Below are 13315 nucleotides of genomic sequence, written 5' to 3'. Positions count from 1 at the left end.
GCACCTGAACAGCAACAACAAATGTGTCTAAAAGCAACTGTTCCCAACAGTACAGTCCTTTCACCTTTTTCTATAATAAAAACATAAAACTATCAATAAGGCTGTATTCTAAGAAAGGTTTCAGGGAACAATACTACACTACAGGGCAGCTGGGTCAAGGTACTCAGCAACCCTCCCCGGCTGTGCATTTGGACCTTTCTGTGAAATAATTCAACATGAGAGCAACCAATTCCTACACAAAATGAGGGACAAATGAGTAATCATGTGCTCAATCAGACAAAAACAGAAGCTACTGGACTCAGCATCCACAGTTAAAAATAATACTGGGGTGATTCAGCATGACTTCTGTTTTCAGTTCAGTTCAGTTCAGTCGCTCAGTTGTGTCCAACTCTTTGCGAACCCATGGATTGCAGCACACCAGGCCTCCCTGTCCATCACCAACACCCAGAGTTTACTTAAATTCATGTCCATTGAGTCGGTGATGCCACCCAACCATCTCATCCTCTGTCATCCCCTTCTCCTCCTGCCCTCAATCTTTCCTAGCATCAGGGTCTTTTCAAATGAGTCAGCTCTTTGCATCAGATGGCCAAAGTACTAGAGTTTCAGCTTCAACATCAGTCCTTCCAATGAACACTCAGGACTGACCTTCTTTAGGGTGGACTGGTTGGATCTCCTTGTAGTCCAAGGGACTCTCAAGAGTCTTCTCCAACACCACAGGTCAAAAGCATCAATTCTTCAGCGCTCAGCTTCATTTATAGTCCAAATCTCACATCCATAATGACCACTGGAAAAACCATAGCCTTGACTAGACAGACCTCTGTTGGCAAAGTAATGTCTCTCCTTTTTAATATGATGTCTAGATTGGTCATAACTTTCCTTCCAAGGAGTAAGCATCTTTTTATTTCATGGCTGCACTCAACATCTGCAGTGATTTTGGAGCCCAGAAAAATAAGGTCTGTCACTTTTTCCACTGTTTCTCCATCTATTTGCCATGAAGTGATGGGACTGGATGCCATGATCTTTGTTTTCTGAATGTTGAGCTTTAAGCCAACTTTTTCACTCTCTTCTTTCACATTCATCAAGAGGCTCTTTAGTTCTTCTTCACTTTCTGCCATAAGGGTGGTGTCACCTGCATATCTGATGTTATTGATATTTCTCCCAGTAATCTTGATTCCAGCTTGTGCTTCATCCAGCCCAGTGTTTCTCATGATGTACTCTATACAAGTTAAATAAGCAGGGTGACAATATACAGCCTTGACGTACTCCTTTTCCGATTTGGAACCAGTCTGTTGTTCCATGTCCAGTTCTAACTGTTGCTTCCTGACCTGCGTACGGGTTTCTCAAGAGGCAGGTCAGGTGGTCTGGTATGCCCATCTCTTTCAGAATTTTCCACAGTTTATTGTGATCCACACAATCAAAGGCTTTGGCATAGTCAATAAAGCAGAAATAGATGTTTTACTGGAACTCTCTTGCTTTTTTGATGATCCAGCATATGTTGGCAGTTTGATCTCTGGTTCCTCTGCCTTTTCTAAATCCAGCTTGAATATCTGGAAACTCACGGTTCACATATTGTTGAAGCCTGATTTGGAGAATTTTGAGCATTACTTTACTAGTGTGTGAGATTAGTACAATTGTGTGGTAGTTTGAGCATTCTTTGGCATTGCCTTTCTTTGGGATTGGAATGAAAACTGACCTTTTCCAGTCCTGTGGCCACTGCTGAGTTTTCCAAATTTTCTGGCTTATTGAGTGCAGCACTGTCAAAGCATCATGTTTTAGGATTTGAAATAGCTCAACTGGAATTCCATCATCTCCACTAGCTTTGTTCGTAGTGATGCTTCCTAAGGCCCACTTGACTTCACATTCCAGGATGTTTGGCTCTAGCTGAGTGATCACACCATTGTGATTATCTGGGTCATGAAGATCTTTTTGTACAGTACTTCTGTGTATTCTTACCACCTTCTCTTAATATCTTCTGCTTCTGTTAGGTCCATACCATTTCTCCTTTATTTTGCCCATCTTTGCATGAAATGTTCCCTTGCTATCTCTAATTTGCTTGAAAAGATCTCTAGTCTTTCCCCATTCTATTGTTTTCCTCTATTTCTTTGCACTGATCACTGAGGAAGGCTTTCTTATCTCTCCTTGCTATTTTTGGAACTCTGCATTCAAATGGGAATATCTTTCCTTTTCTCCTTTGCTTTTCGCTTCTCTTCTTTTCACAGCTATTTGTAAGGACTCCTCAAACAGCCATTTTGTTTTTATACATTTGTTTTTCTTGGGGATAGTCTTGCTCCATGTATCCCGTACAATGTCACAAACCTCCATCCATAGTTCATCAGTCACTCTGTCTATCAGATCTAGTCCCTTAAATCTATTTCTCACTTCCCCTGTATAATCGTCAGGGATTTGATTTAGGTCATACCTGAATGGTCTAGTGGTTTTCCCTACTTTCTTCAATTTTAGTCTGAATTTGGCAATAAGGAGTTCATGATCTGAGCCACAGTCAGCTCCCAGTCTTGTTTTTGCTGACTGTATAGAGCTTCTCCATCTTTGACTGCAAAGATGACCTCTGTTTTAAGTTATACAAAAGGAAAAATTTTTTATTGTTTCTGTGTCTTTTTACCTTGTTGCAGAAGTTTTTAAGCCTTTCAACCTTGCCATCTTGCGCTAGCCCATATACAACCCTTGTTTTCATACTGAACTATAGACAATCTTAGCTCTTCCAAAAATATATTCAGTAGAAGGAACTTCCTATTTAGACATTGCCTGATTTGTCCTGTTTGCCCTTCGACAGGAAAAGCTAAGGAAAACTGCCACTCACATCTAGGTAACACTGGAGATGATAAAAGAGGAGCTCCTCTCTGCCCTCAGCCCCCAAAATCCTCACTCTCATCTAGTGGCTCTATGGTTGCCCACTGTTCTTCAGAGTTCCAAAACACTGAAGAGTCTGCATACAGACAAACCAGACTCAAGAGGCCAGTTATTGACATTGAAAACTTGTGTGGCAGCTATGAAAAAAGCAGAGACATCACTTTGTCAACAAAGGTCTGTCTAGTCAAGGCTATGGTTTTTCCAGTGGTCATGTAAGGATGTGAGAGTTGGACTATAAAGAAAGCTGAGCACCAAAGAATTGATGCTTTTGAACTGTGGTGTTGGAGAAGACTCTTGAGAGTCCCTTGGACTACAAGGAGATCCAACCAGTCCATCCTAAAGGAGATCAGTCCTGGGTGTTCACTGGAAGGACTGATGCTGAAGCTGAAATTCCACTACTTTGGCCACCTGATGCAAAGAGCTGACTCATTTGAAAAGACCCTGATGCTGGGAAAGATTGAGGGCAGAAGGAAAAGGGGATGACATAAGATGAGATGGTTGGATGGCCTCACCAACTCAATGGACATGGGTTTGGATGGACTCCAGGAGTTGGTGATGGACAGGGAGGCCTGGCATGCTGCGGTTCATGGGGTTGCAAAGAGTTGGACACAACTGAGCGACTGAACTGAACTGAACTATGAAACTCAAATTGCTTTTAAATGTGGTAATTTTACTTTTAATAATTTAAAATTCCTGCTTCAATATCCTATTCTGAGGAAGTGGTGAAAATAAAATCTCAGTGACCCCTCTCCCAGGATTTCAGAAGCATGGGGCACGGACATCTGCCAAGGGGGCTAGGGAGAAGCTCTCGCTGACAACTGGTGGGAACAGCTGATAGGAGTGGAGGAGGGAAAGCTGTGGATGTAGAGACAGAAACCTGGATTTGAATCCCAGCTCCACTACTTACTAGCTGTGAGACCACAGTAAGGCACTTCAGCCTTCTGTTCTTCAGTCATCTCATCTGTAAGCTGGGAATAATAATAGTACTTTAGTCAAGGGTTGTCATGTGGATTGAGTTAATATTTATTAAGCACTTGAACAGCTTTTGGTGCTTAGTAAGCATTATTTAATTATTTGTTAAATAAATAATAAAGAAATACCATTTAATTGTGAAGGTATCTACTGAAACCCCTATCTGAACTGACTCAGTCTGCAACCCAAACACAAAATGTCCCTTGTTTCTGTCCAAATAGCTGCACCTGTACAATGGATTTTCCTGTTAATAACTCATTCTCAAGAACAAGGAAATCATCCAACTCCTTCCATGTCAAATAGGGATGTAGAAAATCCCTGGGAGGCTGTGCTCACACCCAATACACTGAAGCAAGTATTGTAATCACATAAACATATCCAACATGGAGTGGTAATTCTAGCTGTAATTCCCCAAATCTTCAAAGATTATCAGTGTTTTCTGTTTCACAAGGGAAAAAAGAATTCATACAAATATTAGATTAAAATTCAAAATTTACTGTCTCTAAAGTCAAACAAAAAGAAAAACAAACTCATTTTTTCAAACACTTGTGATTTTCCTATCTTCCAAAAAGGAAATTCACTTTAGAAAATGGTTTTAGACTTGATCCCTAAAAACCCTTAAGGTAAAACATTGTAGCTTAGACGCTTCTAATTAGGCAAACTTCAAAGAGATATTAGCTGGGAAAATTCCAGAGTATATTACCAAATTTCAACAAGCAGTCTTGTGAACACATAATAATATTTTACATTAATATGAAATACATGCTTCTTCTATATCTGAGATTCCAAATAATAGCCAATAGCCACATGTGGCTCTGGAGAACTTTAAATGTGGAAAGTACAAGGTGAGATGTGCCATAGGTTTAAAACACATATCTGATTTCACAGATTTAGTAAGAAAAAGAATGCAAAATACCTCAATGATTATATTTATTACATGTTGAAATGATAATGTTTAGAATATATTAGGTTAAATAAATAAAATAGATAACTAAAATTTATTTTACCTATTTCTTTTTTAGTTTTTAAATGAGTCTACTAAAAATTTTTAAGTGCACATGTGGCTAATATTTTATTGGACAGCACTCAGCTCAGTAATGTATAACTGAACCCTGTATATTAACTCAAAGTTAATACTTCTATATAATAAAGACCTGTCAATTGATCAAAATTTTCTTTTTGTCTTAGAAAGAAATGAGAAAAAAAAGAAAAGAAAATAAAACACATATTCTTCGCTACTTTCTCACTGTGGAAGGCCCAAACTAAAATCATTTACAGAGTGAACTGGAAAATGCTAAGATTTAGTCTTTTTTATTTTGTTTTTCTTTTATTTTCTTTCATTATTTCATCTCATTTGTGTTCATGTAGTGATTTATGATTTACTATGGGGCTTCCCAGGTGGCTCAGTAGTAAAGAATCTACCTGCCAATGCAGGAGACCCAGGTTTGATCCATGGGTCAGGAACATCCCCTGGAGGCGGTAATGGCAACCCACTCCAGTATGCTTGCCTAGAAAATTCCATGGTCAGTGGAGCCTGACGTGTTACAGTCCACGGGCTCACAGAGTTGGCATGACTGAGCATGCGTGCACACAGTGATTTACTATAAAATTTAGGCAAGTAATTTATAATAATTTGCAGTACCAATTAAATGTATCCAAGGCCTTTTCATCCCCTAGTCATAGCTATTCCACCAGCTCTTGGAATACAGAAAAGAGTGAAAACCTAGAACATTTATGACTAGAATCAATAGCTCCAATTAGAAGAATAATCAAGACACAATAGTCTTGAGAATCATATTTCACGTGTTCTGGCCCTGGAGTGTAGCAAGAGATAGTTCTATAATTATTCTGTTGATTGCACTCTAGGACCAAGGTATCTAAAACCAATGAAGCCCATAATAGGGCTGACGATTCTTTAGTCATTGTTCCATTCCTTTCAGCAGCTGTCATAAACTTTTCCCAACTCTGAAAGTCTAACTTTACCAAATTTCTAAGGCAGTGTCCTCCTCTCTGGACATCCTGTTGGATATCTCCTCTTGGATGTTTCCTCCATAAAACTCACCTACCCTCATAGGCTCACCACTAATAGGATGATCCAGTCATCCAGACTCAGACCCTGGGGTCACCTTTCACTGTTCTTTCAACGATCAGTCCAATGAATGACTAGTTAAAACAGGGTTCCTAAACCAAATCTTTCCCAAGAGCTCCCTTACCATTTGCCTCTAGAATCCCTGAAATACAGAAGCTTCTGAGACCATTGTGGGGTAGCAAAGAAAAGAAAGCTTCAGCTCTTCCCTTGTAGGAGTAGAAATCACAAAAACAATAAAATCTCAGGAACACGGCATTTTGTTAGTAGGCACAGCCTATACCTATAATTTTAGAAGGTATAGCTGAATCATCTGCTAGTAAAATTGCTACTACATGCCACTATGGAACATGGGGTTCAGAAGTCACAGAACAAATGGAAGCAGAACATGCTTTCACTACAGTTACTGAATCAGCAGATCCTTAAGTAGAGAGTTACCCATCATGAGCCAGCCCCCGTCAGAGGTATCCACAAACTTTGCAAGAGCCATTAGTCTATTGCTTTATTTATGCATAGAGGAGTTACCAAAGAAAACTCAGGTTCCCAGTAGAAAAAGACTAAGATAGGATAAAACCTAAAGCACAGATGGACTCCTACACATATTGTGTTTATCTCTTCTATTAAAGTAAAGCATTCCATGGCTCAGATGGTAAAGAATCTGCCAGCAGTGCAGGAGACCTGGGTTCGATCACTGGGTCAGGAAGATCCCCTGGAGAAGGGAATGGCAACCCATTCCAGTATTCTTGCCTAGAGAACTCCATGGACAGAGGAGCCTGGCAGGCTACAGTCCATGGGGTCACAAAGAGTGGGACACGACTGCATGACCAACACATCCATTCCTTGGGTTGCACACATGTGTATATACCTGCGTGCAAGCGTGCTAAGTTGCTTCAGTCATGTCCAACATTTGCAACACCACGGACTGTAGCCCACTAGGCTCCTCTGTCTGTGGAATTCTCCAGGCAAGAATACCGGAGTGGGTAGCCATTTCCCCCTCAGGGGATCTTCCCAACCCAGGGATCAAACCTGCATCTCCCACATTGGCAGGAGAGTTCTTTACCACTAGTGGCACCTGGGAAGCCTGGTGTATACACCTCAGTTCAGTTCAGTTCAGTTGCTCACTCCTGTCGAACTCTGACTCTGAGACCCCATGATTTGACTGCAGCTCACTAGGCTTCCCTGTCCATAAACACTAGCGGTAACCAAATATTGCATGTGCAAGGTGTAAACTTTAGGTACATAGTAGACTGGATTGATTCTATTACAACCATGTGTCAAAACTGAAAGCAGATTTAGAACAAGAAAAAAGGCAGAAAAAAAGGTTAATTTTAACAGACTCTCATTCAAAGCAGTACTTCTTAACACTTGGGTGTGGAAGAGTTCCCGGGTGCTTGTTATATTCGGAATCCTGGAATCTGAATCAGGAAGTCTATGTCTAATATACGCATTTTTAACAAACACACCAAGTGACTTTCATGTAAACACCAAGGGATTCTGATGTGGCCTGGTCCACGCTTTCAGAAATTCCAATTTAAAACCTGAGCTTTAATGTATCACACATTAAATCTGATCCTCAGATGACTCCTGTGCATGGTTTAAGAAATAGGAAAGAGATTTAAGGACACAAAGTTTCTGAAAATGTTCATATTCCCAGAGACTAAACCCTACTTTCTTGGCACATCTGTGCTTCTTCAGTAAAACACAGTTTAAAAATGAATCTCAGTCATTCTTAAATTCTATTATATAATTTGGGGGAAAGAAGGGTAATTTCTCACTGTCTTCAGTGAGAGAAGAATCTTATTTTGTTAAAATCCTAAAATAGTGAGGAGGAAAACTGGTTGGGAATTTGCAGAGAGAGAGAATCTGATACTACATTAATTTACAAACCCTGAAGCTTTTAGCAACAGAACAGGAGGACAGGGAATACTTCAAGGAGAGGAGTAGGCTTCTATGTGGAGCTCAAGACTTTCTAGCACCTGAAAGCCATATACATCACAGACTTCCTCAAGCTCTATGTTGCTTTTAGGAGACAGACCACCTAAAAATAGTTAGATGCCATTTGCTTGAGTTTGAAAGAGCAACTTTGTCTCTCTACTTACAAAAGCTCAAGCTGAGCCAGACAGCAGTATTAGAAGCTTTTCAATAGAGCTTAAAGAGGAAGCACAAACATCTGTTAGGTATAGAAAAGATTTTTTTAAGAGCAGGAAAGTAAATTAGAAATCTAAACAATTTAGAAAGACTGAGAGGAGATGAAGTTTCCTTAGAGAGTAGCCAGAAGCCATCTTGACTGGCATTTGCTCTAAATGGACTTTCTTTAATTTTTCAACTTCCCTTGTCTATCTCCAACTTCATCTTGTACTTTCTCCTCCATCATGGTCAATCAGAAAGAGCTAGTCTTGCCATCAGAAGAACCACTGATCCATAGTATTGTTATGATCTGAATTATGTTTCCCAAAATTTCTGTGTTGAAGGTCTAGCCCCCAGAACCTCAGAATATGGCTGTGTTTGGAAACAGGGCCTTAGAAGGGTGATTAAGTTAAATGAGACCATTAGGTGGGCCCAAAGTCAGTGTCAATAATAGCCTTAAGAGAGGGAATATGGACACAGAGAGAGAGAGAGAGAAACCAGGGATATGAGTATAGAGAGGAAAGATCCCTGAGACACAGACAGAAGATGGACATCTGCAAACAAAGACAGGCCTCAAAAGAAACCAAGTCTGCCGACACTTTGGTTCTAGACTTCTAATCTCCAGAGCAATAAGAACTACAAATTAATTCCTATTGTATAAGCCACCCAGCCTGTAATAGTTTGTTATGCCGGCCCTAGTAGACTAAGATAAAAACCTTGTCCCAGTTACCTAATTATCTTGTTCCCTCATCTGTAAAGCAAATAAAGACACAACTGACCCTACTTACCTACCCTATCCTAATTGTTAAGATTAACTATAATATTTTTTTAACTGCAAATAGGTTTATACAAATGTAATTGCTAAGATAGTTTATTCTGAGAAGTAGTGCCCTGGTGTTCCTTTTCCTACATTTGAAGTCAGATATCAGGAGGCACTGATATGTCCAGTGTCATCACTAAGATCACACTGCAAGTTGTGGATTCTTGAGACCCAGATTTATGCTCCTGGCTCAAGCTGTTGACAGATGAGGACAAAGATAGGTAAACATTAAGTATGAGTAAGAGAAAGGTTCTCTAACCCATTCCGTTTCTTGTAACTCTAAAAATAATAATAAATATTCCATAGAAAGGAAAAAAGTCATCTCAATATTTACTCTTGTTAGGTAGCTTAAAATTGAGGCAAGAAAAAGCTGAAGATATTGACATTTGGAAAGTGAGTTGAGAAGAAATAGAGTTAAACAAGGAATTTTAATTAGAGTTCCAGGATACATGGTGTTCTATAATATATAACTACAAAAATGAAAAATATTCAAAAAACCTTGAAATAAATAATTGAAATGCATTTGAATTCCAGTTAAGGGGTTATAGAGGGCAATGTAGTTAAATAGGGTATAAAGGAAAAACAGAAATAATAAATGATTTTAAAATTATGAGCAGCCTTTTAGGTAATACCAGAATATTCGCTTGGAAAATAAGCAGACATTACAAAAACAGCAAATGTGCAAAATCAAATATATTAAAAATTAAAATGCCCTTTCAATTCCCAGATATCTTAGAAAAGAGCTCACAGGAACCAAACAACTGAAAAACTAAATTGTTTCCCTAAAACAGAAAAAAAATATTGGAAAGAATGTTAGATCTTGTAATAGGTTATTTAGGCAGATGTCTTGATTTTTAGAAAGTTCTAATGGTCACCTATGATGGATGTGATCCTCAAACTTCAGTGCATCAGAATCACCTGGAAGGCTATAATAACCAATTGTTGGGCCCCATTCCCAGGTTTTCTGATCCCTAAGGTCTGGGAGGAAGCTCAAGAATTTGCTTTCGTAACACATTTCAAGGAGATGTTGGTGTTGCTGATCCAAGGACACTTCGTGAGCCAATATCCTATATTGAAGATGTCGGCATTCCATTGAACACAATGGATGGAATGTATTCATCTATTTGCACAAAAGGCTACTGTGTATTTGTATATATTTCAACTCTTTCCCATTTAAAAAATGTTTTAAGAGCTGAAAAACAGGTAAGAGGCAACTGACCAAGAAGACCACAGAAAACGAAAAGCTATTCCTTCGGGAATAGGTGATAGAAAAAAGAAGTATGCAGTGCTTGCAAACTGCAGGCGTTGGGTGTCTCTAGGGTAAGGGATAGGACTGAAAAACTGGAGGATTAGCTCAAAGTCTGGGCAACAAATCCCCAGATCTCTTTCTATATCCTAGCAGAAGATGGCATGTTTACCTTCAGGAAGAATTAAACCATGAAGAGTTTGGTGTCAGAGGAACCTGGCAAAGGTCGGAAAGTATTTTACTGAAAAGCCAGAGAGATAAAAGAAAAACCTACTCACTAAACGGTGAGACCACAACCCACCACCACATTACCCTCCACCCCTGGTCCCTTCTCTTGAGCCTCACCCAAACTGGCCAGTAGAAAATTGATCACACCCATCCTCTCTGGCAAAACTAATCAGGTCAAAAGACCAATAGATACTGATATTAAGGATTCTTCAATGAAAGAGGATCACTATCATCCAATGACCCTACATGAAGACCAGTAAATACGCCCCGTGCACACACAAACAGGTTCCAGTGAGTGTTGTAGTGCCTCACTCTTAGGTATGAATTATTACCCAAGGGTGATCAAACATTAGAACAACTCTCCCAGAAGAATGACAACAAAATAAACTAATAGAACAAGAGAACTTAGAGGAACCAAACTAGTCAAAGCAGCAATCAAAACAATAAACAACTCAAATTATTTAAAATAGGATGGATAGACAACAAGGTCTTTATTCAATATTCTGTGACAAACCATAATAGAAAAAAAATATGAAATATATGTATAACTGAGTCCTTTTACTGTTCAGAAGAAATTAACACATTGTAAATCAACCATATGTCAAAATTTTAAATAACTAATTAATTTTAATATAAAGTATTAAAAATAATAAATAGCTATAAATAATGCTTTTAAAGAAAAGATACTGCATTCATGGAAAAAGTATATAGTTTTAATTTTTTAAAAAGGAACACTGAAAGCAACAATGAGTATTAAATCATGATGATAGAAATGAAAAATAAAATTGAGAAAATCTCCAATAAATTATAGAAGTGAAGCAAAGGGAGACAGAAGGAATCCCTATATGACAGTGGTGATCAGCTGAGGGGTGATTTTCCCTTTCAGGGGACATTTAGCAATGTCCAAAGGCATCTTGAGTTGTCACACCAGGGAGATGGCTGTTTCTGTCATGTAGTGAGTAAAGGCCAGGGATGCTGCTAAACATCTATTAACCAAAATTTCAGAAATGAAGATCTTAATGAAGTAAAAAGGTGTTTACTTGGGGTTTGTTAGGACTGCAGCCTGGGAGACACAGATTTAAGAAGCACTTAAACTCTGTTCCTCTGGACTACAAAATAGAGAGTGCTTATAAAGGCAAAAAGCTCAAGGTCACAGTTGGTTACATGAGTCGTTTATCGAGAATTATAATTGGAGCAGGCAAGAAGCAAGGGTGCCTGTTAGGCAAGGATTGGTTGTGGTCTGAAATGGTTGAACAGTTAAAAGAGGAAACAGCCTTGAGACCACAAGTTTGCAGTTAACAGATGCTAATTTTAAAATGGTTGGTAGCATCCTTGACTTTGGTACAGTTCACAGAAAGTTCAAGTTCTCACTGGGACAGGGTTGGGTCTGAGACCAGGTCCACAATGGCCCCCACCCCGACTCCATTTTGTATGCCTGAAGTGGGATGACTCCATTATGAATTCAACCTGTCATCACCTCCTAGAATGCACAGGGCAGTCCCCCACTATAGAAAGTGATCTCTCCCAAAATGTCAAGGATACACCAAGGCTTAAAATCCCTGCCGTAAAATAACGCAGTCACCTAAATGTGAATCTCTCCACCTCCTACAAAAGTACACACACTGACAAGGAGAACAAACACAACTGCTCATGATCCAAACCAATAATATGAGTCCAAAAATATTACAAACTTAAAATTACTTATAAATAAGGAAATAAATATCCAAATCCAGAGTGGACGGTTAGGGCAGAGAAGAGAGGAAAGAGAGAAGAAGGGAGGGGATAAGAGGGGAGAGGAGGGAAGGCAGAGAAGGTCTGGGAGTGGTAGGAACTGAATAGAATAAACCCCAGAAGGAGAGAATCCACCCTAAGTGGAAACATACTAAAAACAGGTCTCAGATGGGAAAACTGGCATCTGGCAAATCAAAAGGAAAGTTTTTGAGAGTGCACAGCTGAGGAGGCACCCTTCTGGGGACAGGCATGCTCTGGTACCTTGTGGAAATAAAGGGTTCCATGGCAACAAAGGAGGTGCACCATCTGAACACACACCAACCAATTCCATTCCTCCAAATAGGCACCACTGATTAAAGAGAATGTACTTCAGTATAGCAATGGAGGAGAGTGTGGAACTAAAAACAAACGAACCAACAAAAAAAAAAAACTAGAAAATACCCAAATTTCTCATCCCTGGTTTCAAATATAAATGGTGATCCCAAGAAACTAATACAGCCCCAATCATTCTCTGAGGAGATTTACTCTCTTCAAAGAAGTTCTTCTGTGACTGAACATTGACGTTTTGATCTTTCTGAGGTATTAGCAGAAGTTTGTCCAGCCACAGTCCCAGTTTTTTTCTTGGAAACACGATTTTCTGTCTGCTAATCTCTTTAATTTTAATACCTTCTGCAATCCAGATAGGCTGAGATTTTCCCAAATCATCAAGTCTTGGTTCCTTTTTATTTAAAATTTCTTACCTCAATTTGTCTTTTCCCTTTCACATCTTACTATAGGTAGCAAAAAAGAAATCAGACTATGTGTTCAACACTGTGGTGGAGAACTCCTCAGCTAAATATGCCCCTTCATCATTTCCAAATTCCACTTTCCACAGAATTGCAAGATACAATTTTGCTGGGCTTTCTACCCCTATATGATGAAGATCCCATTTCCTCCAGCTTCTCATAAGTGTTCTTCATGTTCATGTTCATCTCTCCTCCATTCTCCACAATTCTCAAAAGCATCTTTGTGTATCCTGCTAATGACTCTTTATTTAACTGAGTATATGGTATTATCAAATTCAAAAGCTCCAAGCCAACCATGCTTGGGAAAAGAAAGCTGGAGCCCTGGGCTTCAAGGTGTAAGTTGACAGAATAGCTAACAAGAAAGCCCTTTCACTGACGGTGACCATCCACACTGGCAAGATATAATAGCTAAATACATAGGTTTAAATCCTGTGTCTGCTGCTGACCATCTG

This window comes from Cervus elaphus, chromosome 11 (genome assembly GCF_910594005.1).
Source record: "Cervus elaphus chromosome 11, mCerEla1.1, whole genome shotgun sequence".
NCBI lineage: Eukaryota > Metazoa > Chordata > Mammalia > Artiodactyla > Cervidae > Cervus > Cervus elaphus.
Note: the sequence above shows the minus strand (reverse complement) of the source record.